The 17,126-nt window shown below is 39.9% G+C and overlaps 1 long non-coding RNA gene across 1 annotated transcript; it reads right to left on the reverse strand.

Moving 5' to 3' along the window:
* Positions 1 to 4,144: 4,144 nt before the first annotated feature.
* LOC141376081 (uncharacterized) lies at positions 4,145 to 15,724 on the reverse strand. The gene is made up of 3 exons (XR_012385216.1): positions 14,598 to 15,724; positions 7,422 to 7,713; positions 4,145 to 7,196 (listed from the first exon to the last, which is right to left on the reverse strand). It is a non-coding gene; the product is annotated as an uncharacterized lncRNA (long non-coding RNA).
* Positions 15,725 to 17,126: the final 1,402 nt, after the last annotated feature.

Here is a 17,126-nt window from a genome sequence, read left to right on the forward strand (position 1 = left end):
CCTGCTGCAGGCCAGCGGGAGGCTGGAGGGAAGTTAAAAGCTCTTTTTTGGTTTATTTGGACCCACGAAATGGAGGAAAAACTAGTGGAGGTTTGACAGGACTCAGGAGCAACCGTGTCTGTTTAACATTTCATACAGAAAGAAATTAGTTTATTATAAACGTTGAGGAAAAATGGCTAATTCCCTTTAAACCCAGGTGAGCAAACATGTACATGTTCTACCCCATTAAAGGCTTCTTTCTCATTATGTAGTTAATAACAAAAGATATACTACATGTTTTTGGCTGTGAGACGTAGTTTGGACGAAGTTGTTGGCGATTCTCCCTATAGTAAAGTCATGCAATGTGAATGTCCATGTCGTGGAACCATCTTGTAGTGTAAACAAAGCAGCGACGAAACGATAGCCCAGATAGTCATGCGGTGTGAAAACATCTGTGACACGACTACTTTGAAAATCATGCAGTCTGAACTCGGCATTAGTGTTCAGAAAAAAAGATTTTGCATAATGGAAGGTCCCAATGAGCACGGTGGCCTCCATCATTTGTAAATGTAAGAAGTTTGGAATCATTAGGACTCAAATTTAGTCAGACCAAACAAACCAATGAATGATCATGCCAAATACAAACATGATATTATCAATCCATTGCTAATGTCAATTAATGTCTAATCTACATTTGCATCCAAACACATTAAATCCAAAGTGTTTATGCAGCGCACAGTGGCTTATAGATGGAGATTATGAGCAGTAATAATATGTTTTTGCAGCCTGTGGTAACAATGTAGAAAGTTCTTTCCTTTAGTTTGGCTGGAATGATCTAGTTGAAAGACATTTTAAACTACCGAGGTCAATATTATTAGACCTTTATGATTTTTATTTCACAACTGGCTACGACACAAATCCCTGTTGTCCAGTGACTTGCCTAATTAACCTAGACTGGGTTGCGTTTCCAAAAATCACCGTTAGCCAAGTCTTAAGGGCGTCACACACCGGATGCGCACATATGACAGTTTAAAAAGTATCACACACCAGACGCGCACATTAGCATGATATTTAAAATTAAACTAATCAGATGGCACTCTGTGGCACGGCAAAAATATTAACAGTGTCCTGAGTCGTGGCTGGGCATCGCCGACATGCGGCACCGGTGTGTGTACCCTATGTTTAGAATTCTAAAGTGCATGACATTGCGTGGCGCTACGTGGTGCGTCGCCGAGCGGCGCTTCTGGTGTGTGACCCTCTTTAGTCAAGAAGGAGACCAAAAAAAATCTTCTTGCTGGGTGAAACAAAAAGAGTTTGCCAAAAAGCACCTGAAGAACTCTCTGACCATGAAAAACCAAAATTCTTTGCTCTGATAATACAAAGATTGAACTCTTTGTCTGTAGGAAACCAGGCATTGCTCCTAACCTGACCAATAACATCCTTATAGTGAAGCAAGTTCAGCATCATGCTGGAAGAATATTTTTCAGTGGCAAAAACTGGGAGACTAGTAAAGTACAGAGACATCGTTGATGAAAACCTGATCCAGAGTGCTTTGGACCACAAATTGGATTGACAATTAATCTTTTATAAGCTCTAAAACAATGGTCTCAAACTCAGTTCCTGAAGGGCCGCAGCATTACATAGTTTAGCTTTAACCACCTCCAACTCACACCTGCTTAATAGCCTCTAGTACTCTTGATTAGTTGAATCAGCTGTGTTTGATTAGTGTTGGGGAGAAACTGTGCAGCGCTGCGGCCCTCTAGGAATCCAGTTTGAGACTTATGCTTTAAAACAGGGATGTCCAAATTCAGTCCTGGAGGGCCGGTGATCTGGAGTGTTTAGCTGGAACCCTAATCAAACACACATGAACCAGCTAATCAAGCTCTTACTAGATATGCTAGAAACTTCCTGGCAGGTGTGTTGGATGCGTAGTAGGAGGTGAGCTTCCCTCCCTCCAGAACATCTACAACAGCCGGTGCATGAGGAAAGCCAAGAGAATTATCAGCGACTCTAGCCACCCAAGCCATAGACTTTTCTCTCTGCTACCCTCAGGCAGACGGTTCCGCAGCATCCGATCACGCACTGGCCGTCTGAAGAAAAGCTTCTTCCCCCTGACTATCAGGCTGATGAACACTTAACACACCCCACACAAACTCTTCCACAGCCCTCACTGCACACCATCAATATGTAGCATGCACTGCACTTTAACCAATCCATACTTGAAACAATACTGCCTACAACAACTATGTGGACACCTTTTTATATCACTGTCAATCTTACATTGTCCTGTTTTTTTGTTTTGTTTTGTTTTTTGAGAGTATGCTGTTGTATTTTGCACTGTAGTTGTATTTGCACTGTCGTTGTATTTGCACTGTATTTTAATCTGTATTTTTTACTGTCTGGAGGCAGCACCTAAGCTTTTCACTCATAATAGCAAACATGCTGCTGATGATGTGACAATAAAAGTTATTTGATTTGATTTGAAGCAAGTTGGAGCTAAACTCAGCAGGACACCGGCCCTTCAGGACTGAGTTTGGACACCTCTGCTCTAAAACAACACTGTGAATGTCCTTGAGTGGCCCAGCCAGAGCCCAGACTTAAAGGGCCATGAAACCCCCTCGTTTCAGCAGTGTGTTTTCACACCTCTACTTTGGAAAAAGTCAGAAAAGTGGGCGTGTCCAGCTCTGTTTAGGGAGGAGTGTTGGAGGAACTAAAGTGGGATGGTGTGGGAGTGTATATTTGGGCACGCGCGAGTTTCAGTCAAAATACACACACATGAGAAAGTGATGGTGTTTAACCTACATGGACATCTGTAGTCGAATTATTTGCCAAATTATTAAATGTTGGACTTTAACTGCAGTTTGGCTCTTTCATTCAGGGAATTCATTCATGCCCCTCGCGACAAACGCGATATTTGATTCGAGGATCTGCTCTAAGCGTGTATTTTTCATGCAATGTTTGATACTGCACGGCGAATAAGAGAAAAAAAACTCTGCATTTCCCAGAAACTTAGATGCACTCGGCAGGTAGCGTCAGAAAGCCGCGTGTGTTATTCCGGTCACAAAATGCGGTGCTATGTTTGCACTCAGTGCAATAGTTAACTTAATTCGATACGAACAAACTGAATAAACAAAGAGCACTGGCCGATCACTTACCAAATCTGTAGAGACAGGACAATCACCAGCAACTAGAGCTGCGTCTTTATGAAGAGGAGACTAACGTCACAAGCGAATCCGGATTTCAGCGTTTGCAGATGAGAACAGCTCTCAGGTAAACAATGTTCCTCCTTAGACACGTAAGTTATTGTTGTCGAGCGTCGCGTACACTGTTAATCCACACGTGATCCAGCTGTGCTCTCACAGAGAGAAAATGAAAACGAAACTTGATGGCAGCAAACTATAAAAGCAACACTTCACGCTTGTTTTGCCAACACAACGTGGCGTCTCTGTGGCGTTAACACAGTGACACTAATGAATATTAATGAAGTTGCACAATAGAGCGCTGATTGGTTTGAACCAAGCCTTACTCATGCATTAATGCATCACACTGTAAGACGTAATAAGACTCACTCTGGCTCAGACGCCCAGTCTGCACGCTGGAATACAACGCTATTATGTCATGACCGTGACGCAGCTTCAAAAATTCGTTTCAAACAGGAAGCACGAATTTGCTTGAAATAACGCAAAAACAACCAATTTACACTTTTTAGTAAAATATAGGTGTCCTAATAGTGTTTTTAGCAGTGTGGGACACATATACCACTGTCAACAGCTCAAAAAATGTGTTTTGGTGTTTCGTGACCCTTTAAACAACTCTGGGAATATCTAAAATGCGCTGTGCACTGACACTCCTTAGGTGTATGAAACTTGTACTCAAAAAAGACTTGAGACTGAAATTCATACCAAAGTTATGTTGTTGTTGTTGTTGTTGTTGTTGTTGTTGTTGTTGTTGTTGTTGTTGTTGTTGTTTTGAGCAAACACTGTGAATATATTTTTGTTTATTGTAGATTATGTGTACTTCTATTCTTAAAATGTCATACTTGCATTGCCTCTAATTAAAAAATTTATCAGTCGGCAATGCACTCACAAATGCGTACACTCATGCACAATACTAAATTATATATTGTTTGTCATTTGAGTTTGATCATTTTTTTTTATTTTTTTTTACAGCTTCTGAATAAATTTTAATAATAAAAATAATGAACACATTTTTGCTTTTGTTCACATGATGGCAAATGTGAATTCTGGGTCCAAAAACAAAGGCATGCGAGCTCAACTGAGTTAAAGGACATTCCTGAGTGTGATGATTTCCGAGCTAAAGACTGTCTGAATCACTTCCATGTTTGCCAGGGAATCCCAACAGGCAGCTGTGACTGGGCTAATGACAGCAATCACTGATTACACACACACACACACACACACACACACACTTATTCAGACTCCAAGGCTTTATCATCACCAAGGAAACAAAGTCTTCCATCATGGAAACGTCCTTGATTGTATCGCTCTCGGAAAACAAAGACAATCAAAACTAATGGATCTTTATTGCCATTGATAGAAATGACTGCAACTGGGTACTATTGTGATGTGAATATGAAATAGTGTATTATATTGCCAACTGATTATTATTATATTGCATCACTGGTTATTTTGTCAATCGAACTTGAACTTTTTCTGAACTGAATTCCGCAGTACTTCAATGGCGTATAACCACCAGAGGAAGCACAAGAGTTATGCTAATGTCAGATTCAATGGCTCTTGTGTATGACCGTGATCTTGAAAGGCTTCTCACTGTGTCTGTAAAACATGAGCTGTCAGGATGAGTGGACAATTTAAAAGGATAGTTTACCCAAAACTGAAAACTGTCATCATTACTCGCCCTTCACTTCTGTCACATAATAAGTTATTTTGAAAAATGTAGAAACCATCCTTATTTTTTTCTACTATGAATGTCAATGGTTAAGGGTTTCTAACATTCTTCAAAATATCTTCTATTGTACTCAACATGAAAAAAAGCTCATAAAGTCTTGGATCCACTTGAAAGTGAGCAAGTGTATGTAAATGTTCATTTTTGGGTGAACTATCCCTTTAGGATGGCAGTGGTCAAAACAGGTTCATGATCAAAATTAGAGATTTCACTAACACTATCCCACAGCGATTCGTAACTTTTTGATTTAGTGGCTAATTTGTATGAAATCGCATAAATCTCATTGGTAGAATTTATGACTTGCTTATTCCCCAATGACAGTTAGGTTTAGGGGTGGGGTTGGGTCATACCTACCTTTAAAAAAACTGAACTCATATGAATTGTTTTATATGAATTAGCAACTAACAAACTGACCAAATGTAAAATATTTACGTTTCTTCGTGAGATCAAACTGGATTTTCCAAAAAGTTCCGGTGGAAATGTTTGGACAAAAAGCATTAAAAACACACAAAAAAACTATACAATACATTTTTTTAGAGCATGTTTAGAAATAACACAAGTTGATCCAAGTGCTTTACAATTTCACTGTGACAAGCAAACAGAATTAAAACATATGCAATTCAAAACACAGGTATACTGCACTAGCTATACACAACTGAAAAGCCTGATTTGACACTTTAACGAAAATTTGTCACAGGACCTAATGTTAAGAGGAAGGCTATTTCAGAATTGTAGAGCCACCACTGAGAAGGCACATCACCTTTAGGGTGTTTTCACACCTGCATTATTTAGTTTGGTTGAATCACACAAGAGTTCATTTTCCCTCTTGGTGCTGTTAGTTTGGGCAGGTGTGAATATAGTAATTGCACTCGAGTGTGCACCAAAAGCAGACTAAAGCAGACTGTGCACCTCTCAAAAAAAGTAACTATACATCGCAACGACGCGTAGCGCAACCTCTGTGATTGGTCGGCTTGGTAGCGCTGACGAGTCTGGGCGGGACCGAGAATCGCGTGAATGGTGCGAGCCTGATGGAGCGATTGTTTACAAGTGTGGAGTCCCGTAAAGGGGCTCCGGATGGAAAATTTTGTTTTGTGTTTACCTCATAGTTAAAGTTGTTGCACGTCCGCCGGTTCCTGTCTCAAAATGAGCAAGTTTGAGCCACTTGTACATCCCGGAAGTGTTCAGGAAAAGCAAAACAGCAGCGAAGAAACTCGACACAGAGGAACATTAACACCACACTGCCATTTAACATTTCGGAAGTGTTAATGCAGACCAACAGAGACAGCGCGCAGAAGTATAAATGCACAGCCACGCGTGTTGCATGCGCCGTGGGTTACGCCGGTCACTTGACGCAGAAGTATAAATCATGCTTTTAAAGTGATGTATACAAACTATATAGTATACTATGACCAGGAATACAATCAGGCGGCGCAGTCGTCTCTCCATAGTAAAAAGCGAAATTCTGTGTCTGCCGGTTTGTTTACTTGCGAGAGTTTCATTGGCATTTTCCCACACTTTAATTTTGACGAATCAAAAAAAGCAGTTTAGGAAATACGTTCAATAACATCTATCCAATGAGTGATGTGCATTTTGTCACATGACTGCATCTTTCTTTCTTTTCAACTGGTTCGGACCAAAGCAATTAGTTTGGTGTGAAAAGGACCAAAAAACAACAGAAAAATGCTGCAATGTCATTTGTTGCCTTAGGTCCGGACCAAATGAACTGATCCAGAGATGTGAAAGCACCCTTAGTCATCAATCTTGCTTTTGGATCAAAGAGTGTCAAAGTCGGAGAAGGTCTTAGTGGTTTAGAAGAACAATGTCTTTGTAATAGATTATTATCATAGAGTATAAATGAAGTAATTTAAAACAAGTAAAAAAAGAAAACAAGTAAATAAAACTAAGTAAGAAAAATGTGTAAATACAGAACTATAATGAGCAACAAAATAGTGTACACACACACAAAAAAAATAATAATAAATAAATAATAAAATTGTTCCAAAAGAATATAGTTTGCACCATAAAGAAATTCTACTGAATAACATTTGCAGTTGCTCAAGTGTTTTACATTTATTCACGCTTTCATATTGTTTCATGAGATCTTGAGGCACCACTTAAGTAATGTTTATTTCTTTTAATTTTTTATATTTCCCCAAGTGATTTTCACAGAGAAAGACCATTATTCACAATATTTCCTATTAGATTTATCTTCTGGAGAAAGTTCTTCCCTTTAGTTTGACTGAAATTAGTTGAAAGACATTTTAAACTGCCAAGGTCACTATTATTAGACCCTTATGATTTTTAATTCAATTTCAATTCAATTCAGCTTTATTTGTATAGCGCTTTTACAATGTAGATTGTGTCAAAGCAGCTTCACATAAATGGTCATAGTAACTGGAACAGTGTGGTTCAGTAACTGGAACAGTGTGGTTCAGGTTTTTAGTGTTTAAGTTCAGTTCAGTTCAGTTTAGCTCAGTTCAGTGTGATTTAATCACATTTTTATTTTTATTTCACACATTTAAATTTTTATTTCACAACTGGCTAAAAAACAAACTACTGTGCAATGACTTGCCTAATCAACCTTACCTGGCTAGTAAACTAATGAGCCTGGCAAAATAACTAGTAAAATTCAGTGCTCAGAATAATTGAGAACATATCATTTTGGAAAATGAATATTTGTATCCATTTATTAGTGAATATAGGCAATGCATTTTGGTGTACAGATTTATTAAACGGATGTATTTATTTATTTATTAAAATAATATTGTAGTCACCAAACATCTTTAGAATTACAATTACAAATTAAAGCTGCAAGCAGCGATGATAGGGACCTCGCACCCGGGCTCACCGCCGCCCGGTGACCTTACGATGACAGAGAACAGCGAACAATAATAATATAAGCCAATATATTTTAAAAAAACTAAGAAAATCACAGATTTATGCCAAACTTCCTCCTGTCAGCAGGTGGCGCTATAACTGTGACTCAAGATTGGCATGTAGATGTCTTCAGGAGAGGAATTTAATCAACCATGTGAAGTTTCAGGCACATGGGACATTGTGTGGCTGAGTTATAAGCCAAACTACCTTCTGCCAGCAGGTGGCGTTATGACTGACTCAATATTGTTATGTGGATGTCTTCAGGAGTAGACTTTTATCAACCATGTGAAGTTTCAGGCAGATAAGAGATTGTGTGGAGATTGTGTTATAAGACAAACTACATTCTGCCAGCAGGTGGCGCTATTAAAGACACAATATTATTATGTAGATGTGCTCAGGATAGGACTTTCATCAACCATGTGACATTTTAGGCAGATCTGACATTGTGTGGCCGACTTACAAGCCAAACTTCCTTCTGCCAGCAGGTGGCGCTATGACTTTGACTCAATATTATCATGTAGATGTGCTCAGGAGAGGACTTTCATCAACCATGTGAAGTTTCAGGCAGATCGGACATTGTGTGGCCGAGTTACAAGCCAAACTACCCTCTGCCAGCAGGTGGCGCTATGACTGACTCAATATTGTTATGTGGATGTGTTCAGGAGAGGACTTTTATCAATCATGTGAAGTTTCAGGTAGATCGGACATTGTGTGGTTGAGTTATAAGGACTTCCTGTTCCATGGCGAAGCGTTGAGGTTTGTCATGCCACCACAGACACGCCCCTCTGCAAAAACTCTAGATCTTCACAATATATCATCGCTAGAGCTTTCAGATGACACCACTCTATTTTGGTGCTGATACGGGAAAGTTTGTGGTAGGAGTTTGTTATAGTGTCAAACATGTCATTTCCTGTGGCCAGCAGGTGGCGCTATAACTGTAATTGGATATCGGCACGTAAACCTGGTTAGGTCAGGACTGTTATTAAATGTGTGAATTTTGAGGCAGATCGAATATTGCATGACTGAGTTATAACGATTTCCTGTTGGGTGGGGAATCATCAAAGTTTACGAGGCCGCCATGGACACGCCCATCGATGAAAACTCTAAAGCTTCGCAATTTATTATCACCAAGGCTTTAAGATGACAAAACCCAATTTTGGTGTTGATTGGATAAAATCCCTAGGAGGAGTTCGTTAAAATACAACGCCTGGAAATGGCAAAAATGCCACTTTTTCGCCGCAGGAAGTTAATAATATCTGACTTCCTGTTGGGTTTGAGATATGGCTCCAAGAGACTTTTTCGTATGTTTTGGCATGTTTGAGGTGTGTGCCAATTTTCGTGCATGTGCGTGATTCGTAGCTCGGGGGCTCGTCCGTTTAATTTTTCTAGGTGGCGCTGTCGAGTCATTTTGCCACGCCCACTTTAATATTGTTATGTGGATGTGTTCAAGAGATGACGTTTATCAACCATGTGAAGTTTCAGGCAGATCGGACATTGTGTGGTTGAGTTATAAGGACTTCCTGTTCCATGGCGAAGCGTTGAGGTTTGTCATACCGCCACGGACACGCCCCTCTGCGAAAACTCTAGATCTTCACAATATATCATCGCTAGAGCTTTCAGATAACACCACCCAATTTTGGAGCTGATACGATAAAATTTGTGGGAGGAGTTTATTACTCCGTAAATTATGTCATTTCCTGTGGCCAGCAGGTGGCGCTGTAACTGTATCTAGATATTGGCATGTAAACGTGTTCAGGTCAGGACGCTTATCGAGCGTGTGAATTTTGAGGCAGATCGGATAATGCATGCCTGAGTTATAACGACTTCCTGTTTTGTGGCGAATTGCAAAGTTTGCGAGGCCGCCACGGACACGCCCATCGACGAAAACTCTAAAGCTTCGCAATTTAACATCGCCAAGGCCTTTAGATGACAAAACCCAATTTTGGTGTCGATCGGATAAAATCCCTAGGAGGAGTTCGTTAAAATACAACGCCTGGAAATGGCAAAAACGGCACTTTTTCGCCGCAGGAAGTTAAAAATATCCGACTTCCTGTTGAGTTTGAGATATGGCTCCAAGAGACTTTTTCGTATGTTTTGGTGTGTTTGAGGTGTGTGCCAATTTTCGTGCATGTGCGTGATTCGTATATCGGGGGCTCGTCCGATTAATTTTTCTAGGTGGCGCTGTCGAGTCATTTTGCCACGCCCACTTCCGAAGCCCTTAACAAACGTAAATTTTCGCCACTTCTGAGGCGTGTGCAAAGTTTCGTGAGTTTTCGGGCATGTTTAGCCCCTCAAAACCGCGATTCATTCCGCGGAAGAAGAAGAAGAAGAAGAAGAAGAAGAAGAAGAAGAATAATTAAAGCTGCAAGCAGCGATGATAGGGACCTCGCACCCAGGCTCACCGCCGCCCGGTGACCTTACGATGACAGAGAACTGCGAACAATAATAATTTAAGCCAATATATTAAAAAAAATCTAAGAAAGTCACAGATTTATGCCAAACTTCCTCCTGTCAGCAGGTGGCGCTATAACTGTGACTTAAGATTGGCATGTAGATGTCTTCCGGAGAGGAATCTTATCAACCATGTGAAGTATCAGGCACATGGGACATTGTGTGGCTGAGTTATAAGCCAAACTACCTTCTGCCAGCAGGTGGCGTTATGACTGACTCAATATTGTTATGTGGATGTGTTCAGGAGCGGACTTTCATCAACCATGTGACATTTTAGGCAGATCTGACATTGTGTGGCCGAGTTACAAGCCAAAATTCCTTCTGCCAGCAGGTGGCGCTATGACTCTGACTCAATATTATTATGTAGATGTGTTCAAGAGAGGACTTTTATCAATCATGTGAAGTTTCAGGTAGATCAGACATTGTGTGGTTGAGTTATAAGAAATTCCTGTTCCATGGCGAAGCGTTGAGGTTTGTCATGCCACCACAGACACGCCCCTCTGCAAAAACTCTAGATCTTTAAAATATATCATCGCTAGAGCTTTCAGATGACACCACTCTATTTTAGTGCTGATACGGGAAAGTTTGTGGGAGGAGTTTGTTACAGTGTCAAACATGTCATTTCCTGTGGCCAGCATGTGGCGCTATAACTGTATCTGGATATCAGCACGTAAACCTGTTCAGGTCAGGACTGTTATTAAATGTGTGAATTTTGAGGCAGATCGAATATTGCATGCCAGAGTTATAAAGACTTCCTGTTTTGTGGCAAATCATTAAAGTTTGCGAGGCCGCCACGGACACGCCCATCGATGAAAACTCTAAAGCTTCGCAATTTCACATCACCAAGGCTTTAAGATGACAAAACCCAATTTTGGTGTTGATCAGATAAAATCCCTAGGAGGAGTTTGTTAAAATACAACGCCTGAAAATGGCAAAAGTGCCACTTTTTCGCCACAGGAAGTTAAAAATATCCGACTTCCTGTTGGATTTGAGATATGGCTCCAAGAGACTTTTTCGTATGTTTTGGCGTGTTTGAGGTGTGTGCCAATTTTTGTGCATGTGCGTGATTCGTAGATCGGGGGCTCGTCCGTTTAATTCTTCTAGGTGGCGCTGTCGAGTCATTTTGCCACGCCCACTTCAATATTGTTATGTGGATGTGTTCAAGAGATGACGTTTATCAACCATGTAAAGTTTCAGGCAGATCGGACATTTTGTGGTTGAGTTATAAGGACTTCCTGTTCCATGGCGAAGCGTTGAGGTTTGTCATACCGCCACGGACACGCCCCTCTGCGAAAACTCTAGATCTTCACAATATATCATCGGTAGAGCTTTCAGATGACACCCCCCAATTTTGGTGCTGATACGATAAAATTTGTGGGAGGAGTTTATAACTCCGTAAATCATGTCATTTCCTGTGGCCAGCAGGTGGCGCTGTAACTGTATCTAGATATTGGCATGTAAACGTGTTCAGGTCAGGACGCTTATCAAGCGTGTGAATTTCGAGGCAGATCGGATAATGCATGCCTGAGTTATAACGACTTCCTGTTTTGTGGCGAATCGTCAAAGTTTGCGAGGCCGCCACGGACACGCCCATCGATGAAAACTCTAAAGCTTCGCAATTTAACATCGCCAAGGCCTTTAGATGACAAAACCCAATTTTGGTGTCGATCGGATAAAATCCCTAGGAGGAGTTCGTTAAAATACAACGCCTGGAAATGGCAAAAACGCCACTTTTTCGTCGCAGGAAGTTAAAAATATCCGACTTCCTGTTGGGTTTGAGATATGGCTCCAAGAGACTTTTTCGTATGTTTTGGCATGTTTGAGGTGTGTGCCAATTTTTATGCATGTGCGTGATTCGTAGATCGGGGGCTCGTCCGTTTAATTTTTCTAGGTGGCGCTGTCGAGTCATTTTGCCACGCCCACTTCTGAAGCCTATAACAAACGTAAATTTTCGCCACTTCTGAGGCGTGTGCAAAGTTGCGTGAGTTTTCGAGCATGTTTAGCCCCTCAAAACCGCGATTCATTCCGCGGAAGAAGAAGAATAATAATAAACGGAGCAATTCCAATAGGGCCTTGCACCGTTCGGTGCTCGGTCCCTAATTAAAGCTGCAAGCAGCGATGATAGGGACCTCGCACCCGGGCTCACCGCCGCCCGGTGGCCTCAGGATGACAGAGAACAGCGAACAATATTAATTTAAGCCGATATATATAAAGAACCAGAGAAAATCACAGATTTATGCCGAACTTCCTCCGGTCAGGAAGTGGCGGTATAACTGTGACTCAAGATTGTTATGTACATGCCTTCAGTAGAAGAGTCTTATCAACCATGCGAATTTTCAGGCAGATCGGTCGTTGTTTGGCTGAGTTATAAGCCAAACTTCCTTCTGCCAGCAGGTGGCGCTATGACTGTGACTCAATATTGTTATGTTGATGTCTTCAGGAGAGGATTTTAATCAACCATGTGAAGTTTCAGGTAGATCAGACATTGTGTGGCTGAGTTTTAAGCCAAACTGCCTTCTGCCAGCATGTGGCGCTATGACTGTCTCAATATTGTTATGTGGATGTGTTCAGGAGAGGAATCTTATCAACCATGTGAAGTTTCAGGCAGATCGGACATTGTGTGGTTGAGTTATAAGGACTTCCTGTTCCATGGCGAAGCGTTGAGGTTTGTCATGCCACCACGGACACGCCCCTCTGCAAAAACTCTAGATCTTTACAATATATCATCGCTAGAGCTTTCAGATGACACCACCCAATTTTGGTGCTAATACGATAAAATTTGGTGAAGGAGTTTATTACTCTGTAAATAATGTCATTTCCTGTGGCCAGCAGGTGGCGCTATAACTGTAACTGGATATTGGCATGTTAACGTGTTCATGTCAGGTTTATGTCAAAAAACGTATGATTTTTGAGGCAGATCTGATAATGCATGCCTGAGTTATAATGACTTCCTGTTTTGTGGCGAATTGTCAAAGTTTGCGAGGCTGCAACGGACACGCCCATCGACAAAAACTCTAAAGCTTCGCAATTTAACATCGCCAAGGCCTTTAGATGACAAAACCCAATTTTGGTGTTGATTGGATCAAATCCCTAGGAGGAGTTCGTTAAAATACAACACCTGGAAATGGCAAATAGCCACTTTTTTACAGCAGGAAGTCAAAAATATCCGACTTCATGTTAAGTTTGAGATATGGCTCCAAGAGACTTTTTCGTATGTTTTGGCATGTTTGAGGTGTGTGCCAATTTTCGTGCATGTGCGTGATTCGTATATCAGGGGCTCGTCCGTTAAATTTTTGTAGGTGGCGCTGTCGAGTCTATTTGCCACGCCCACTTCAATATTGTTATGTGGATGTGTTCAGGAGAGGACTTTAATCAACCATGTGAAGTTTCAGGCAGATCGGACATTGTGTGGTTGAGTTATAAGGACTTCCTGTTCCATGGCGAAGCGTTGAGGTTTGTCATGCCCCCACGGACACGCCCCTCTCCGAAAACTCTAGATCTTCACAATATATCATCGCTAGAGTTTTCAGATAACACAACCCAATTTTGGTGCTGATACGATAAAATTTGTGGGAGGAGTTTGTTACCCTGTAAAACATGTCATTTCCTGTGGCCAGCAGGTGGCGCTATAACTGTATCTGGATATTGGCATGTAAACGTGTTCAGGTCTGGACTCTTATCAAGCGTGTGAAATTTGAAGCAGATCGGATAATGCATGCCTCAGTTAAAACGACTTCCTGTTTTGTGGCGAATCGTCAAAGTTTGCGAGGCCGCCACGGACACGCCCATCGACGAAAAATCAAAAGCTTCGCAATTTAACATCGCCAAGGCCTTTAGATGACAAAACCCAATTTTGGTGTCGATCGGATAAAATCCCTAAGAGGAGTTCGTCAAAATACAACGCCTGGAAATGGCAAAAATGCCACTTTTTCGCCGCAGGAAGTTAAAAATATCCGACTTCCTGTTGGGTTTGAGATATGGCTCCAAGAGACTTTTTCGTATGTTTTGGCGTGTTTGAGGTGTGTGCCAATTTTCGTGCATGTGCGTGATTCGTGGATCGGGGGCTCGTCCGTTTAATTTTTCTAGGTGGCGCTGTCGAGTCAATTTGCCACGCCCACTTCTGAAGCCCATAATAAACGTAAATTTTCGCCACTTCTGAGGTGTGTGCAAAGTTGCGTGAGTTTTCGGGCATGTTTAGCCCCTCTAAATCGCGATTCATTGGAGAGAAGAATAATAATAATAATAATAATAATAAACGGAGCAATTCCAATAGGGCCTACGCACCGTTTCGGTGCTCGGTCCCTAATAAACAGAGCAATTCCAATAGGGCCTACGCACCGTTTCGGTGCTCGGTCCCTAATTACAACCTACAAAATTTTAACAAAATTTTTCAGTTCTTTGCTTTTTTCTCTTTTTTTAAATTTGTATTTAATATTTTTCTATAACATGTACATTTGGGTGTACTAGTTTTTTGACTGTTATTGTAAGTTATTTTGTTAGATAAGCTCCATATTTGGCTTCAGTACTGACTAATCGAATGTATATGCATAAATATAATATTGTACAGTTTCCTATTAAAAATATGAATTTAAAAGAGAGATTTGTGAGGGGTGTACTCATATATGCTGAGCGCTGTATTATGTACTCTCATTGTGGCTAATACTTGTCTTGTATAATAATAATAATTAAAAAAAACTCTTAGACAATAAATTGTTCAAAATAAGTATAAAATACAAGATGGCACAAACTATTAGCCCTCTGTGAATTTTTTAATATTTCTTTTTCAAATTTCTGTTGAATGAAATACATTAATGTTTAAACAGAACATTTAACCAATTTTTGGTATACATTTTAATACCTATAATCTAATAACTAACTTCTTTGGTCTTTGTCATGATCTCAGTACATCATATTTTACTAGATATTAAATTATACAGTAGTCAACATTTGAAGCGAATCAAAAATGTTATTCAAAATTGCCTTAGGACTAGAATGGTTGATGTTCAATACAATTTTAATGAAAGGTGATGATCCACTTCATATGTTGTCTACTGTATTTTACCATAAATCATAAACTACAGCAGTAATTTACAGATTTCGTTTTTTTTTTTTTTTTATACATTTATACAAATTATGTTCACAGTATAATTTGAGGTAGCTATGTAGATGCCTTTTGCATTTTTAGCATGGGGGCATCAAAAGTTTTGAAAATGGCTGCTCTAAACCGCTTCAAAAGTGCCTAAAGCACTGGACTGATGACTCTCAGTAGGACAGTGAACACTGACGTGACAACTACTTTGATCCTGGCATCTGCCTGCTGCATTTACAGCTCCACATGTGTCCAAGAGCCTGATAGCACAGGCCTGAAAAACAGCCAAAAGTGCATTACGCCAGCGTGAGCCCCAAGACCAGTGTTTGTTAATTTATCATCATTATTTCATCTCAGTTTTGCTTGATGTGTTTGAAACAGCAGCAATCCTGTTACTTTCACAAAAAAACGCCTCATCGCCCGCTGTCAAAGTTGCCATCAGCAGTTTGGTCTTGTTGTGATGAAGACTGGAGAGCAGATGGAAAGCTTGCAGACGCAGGTGTCTGGGTTTAGATTGCACATTTACCTCAGTGGATGTAATTGCAAACATGAAAACACTGAGACTTGTTTAATCTTGAAGATTCTGCTATAGCTGAAGGAAAACAAAAAAAGCATACAACTATAAGGATTAAAATTCATATCTTTATTTAAGCTTAGATGCTACTGTGCTTTGACACAGTTTTACTGCAAAATTTTATTCAAAGCCGCGAAGGCTCATTTTCAGCGATCTTATAAACCTCTGATCTTAACAGTAGTTCAAGCTAGCCAGTGCAAGGTTATTTCCTTGTCACTGTGCTTTGGGTTGAATGATGAATGATGGCTCCGGCATCCATTCAGGTAATTCACCAATACAATCATACACAGTTTAAGAGAAGTACTGTAAAGAAGTGAATGCAATATAGTTTTTTTTTTTTTCATATACATAACAATATATGAATTTAATACGTTTGGGATGTTTACTGATTAAGTTAACTGATTAACTCATTAAAAATGATTCAGTAATAACCATATTTCAATTTTGAACTTTCTCTTTAAATTGCATATTTGTTCAATGGATTTATTATTTTATTTTTTTTAACGGAATGCTATGAATGAAAGATATTACCTTAGATTTCAATTTTTATAATTAGTATGCCGATGATACAGTGATTTATTGCAGGCTCTCCTTCAATTGTTCAGGTCACAATCCTTCGTCGCCAGGATCTAAAATTGGTTTTAAATGTAGATAAATCTAAATGAAAGATTTTTACAAATCGATCCACCCTTTGCAGTAGCTACCATTAATAACCACTGCCCAAGGTGAACAAATAAATTTAGTGTCCAACTATAAGTATTTAGGCTTTTTTATTTGAACACAAGCTTTCCTTCAAAGCACTCTTAGCAAAATTTAGTTTTAGGTGTGTTAAGGTGCACAGCTGGTGCATTGGTATTTTCAGGAAGTAAAATACACTGTTCAATAGACTAGCTTAGTGAAGGTCTAGTGCAGAGCATGTTAATTGTGCACCTCGCTTAAACATTGCTTAATACAAACAGGATTCACTGAAATACGCAAATATCTTTATAAATGAAAACTAATTAAGGGATTAAAATGTTACGAAAATTATTATTTTCTAGCCAATGTAAAAATAAAAATCACTGCCTTCATGCCTTCATTTCGGGGGGCTTTTTTAGTTTATTCATGACCATTTGCTTTTGTATAATGTTATTATTAGCAGTATTATTTATTATATGCATATTTATATTTGTTTTATTAAAAACAAGCTTAGATTTGCCCACCTGTCAGGTTTTAGGCCATATGGGGCAC

This window comes from Danio rerio, chromosome 9 (assembly GCF_049306965.1).
Source record: "Danio rerio strain Tuebingen ecotype United States chromosome 9, GRCz12tu, whole genome shotgun sequence".
Classification (NCBI taxonomy): domain Eukaryota; kingdom Metazoa; phylum Chordata; class Actinopteri; order Cypriniformes; family Danionidae; genus Danio; species Danio rerio.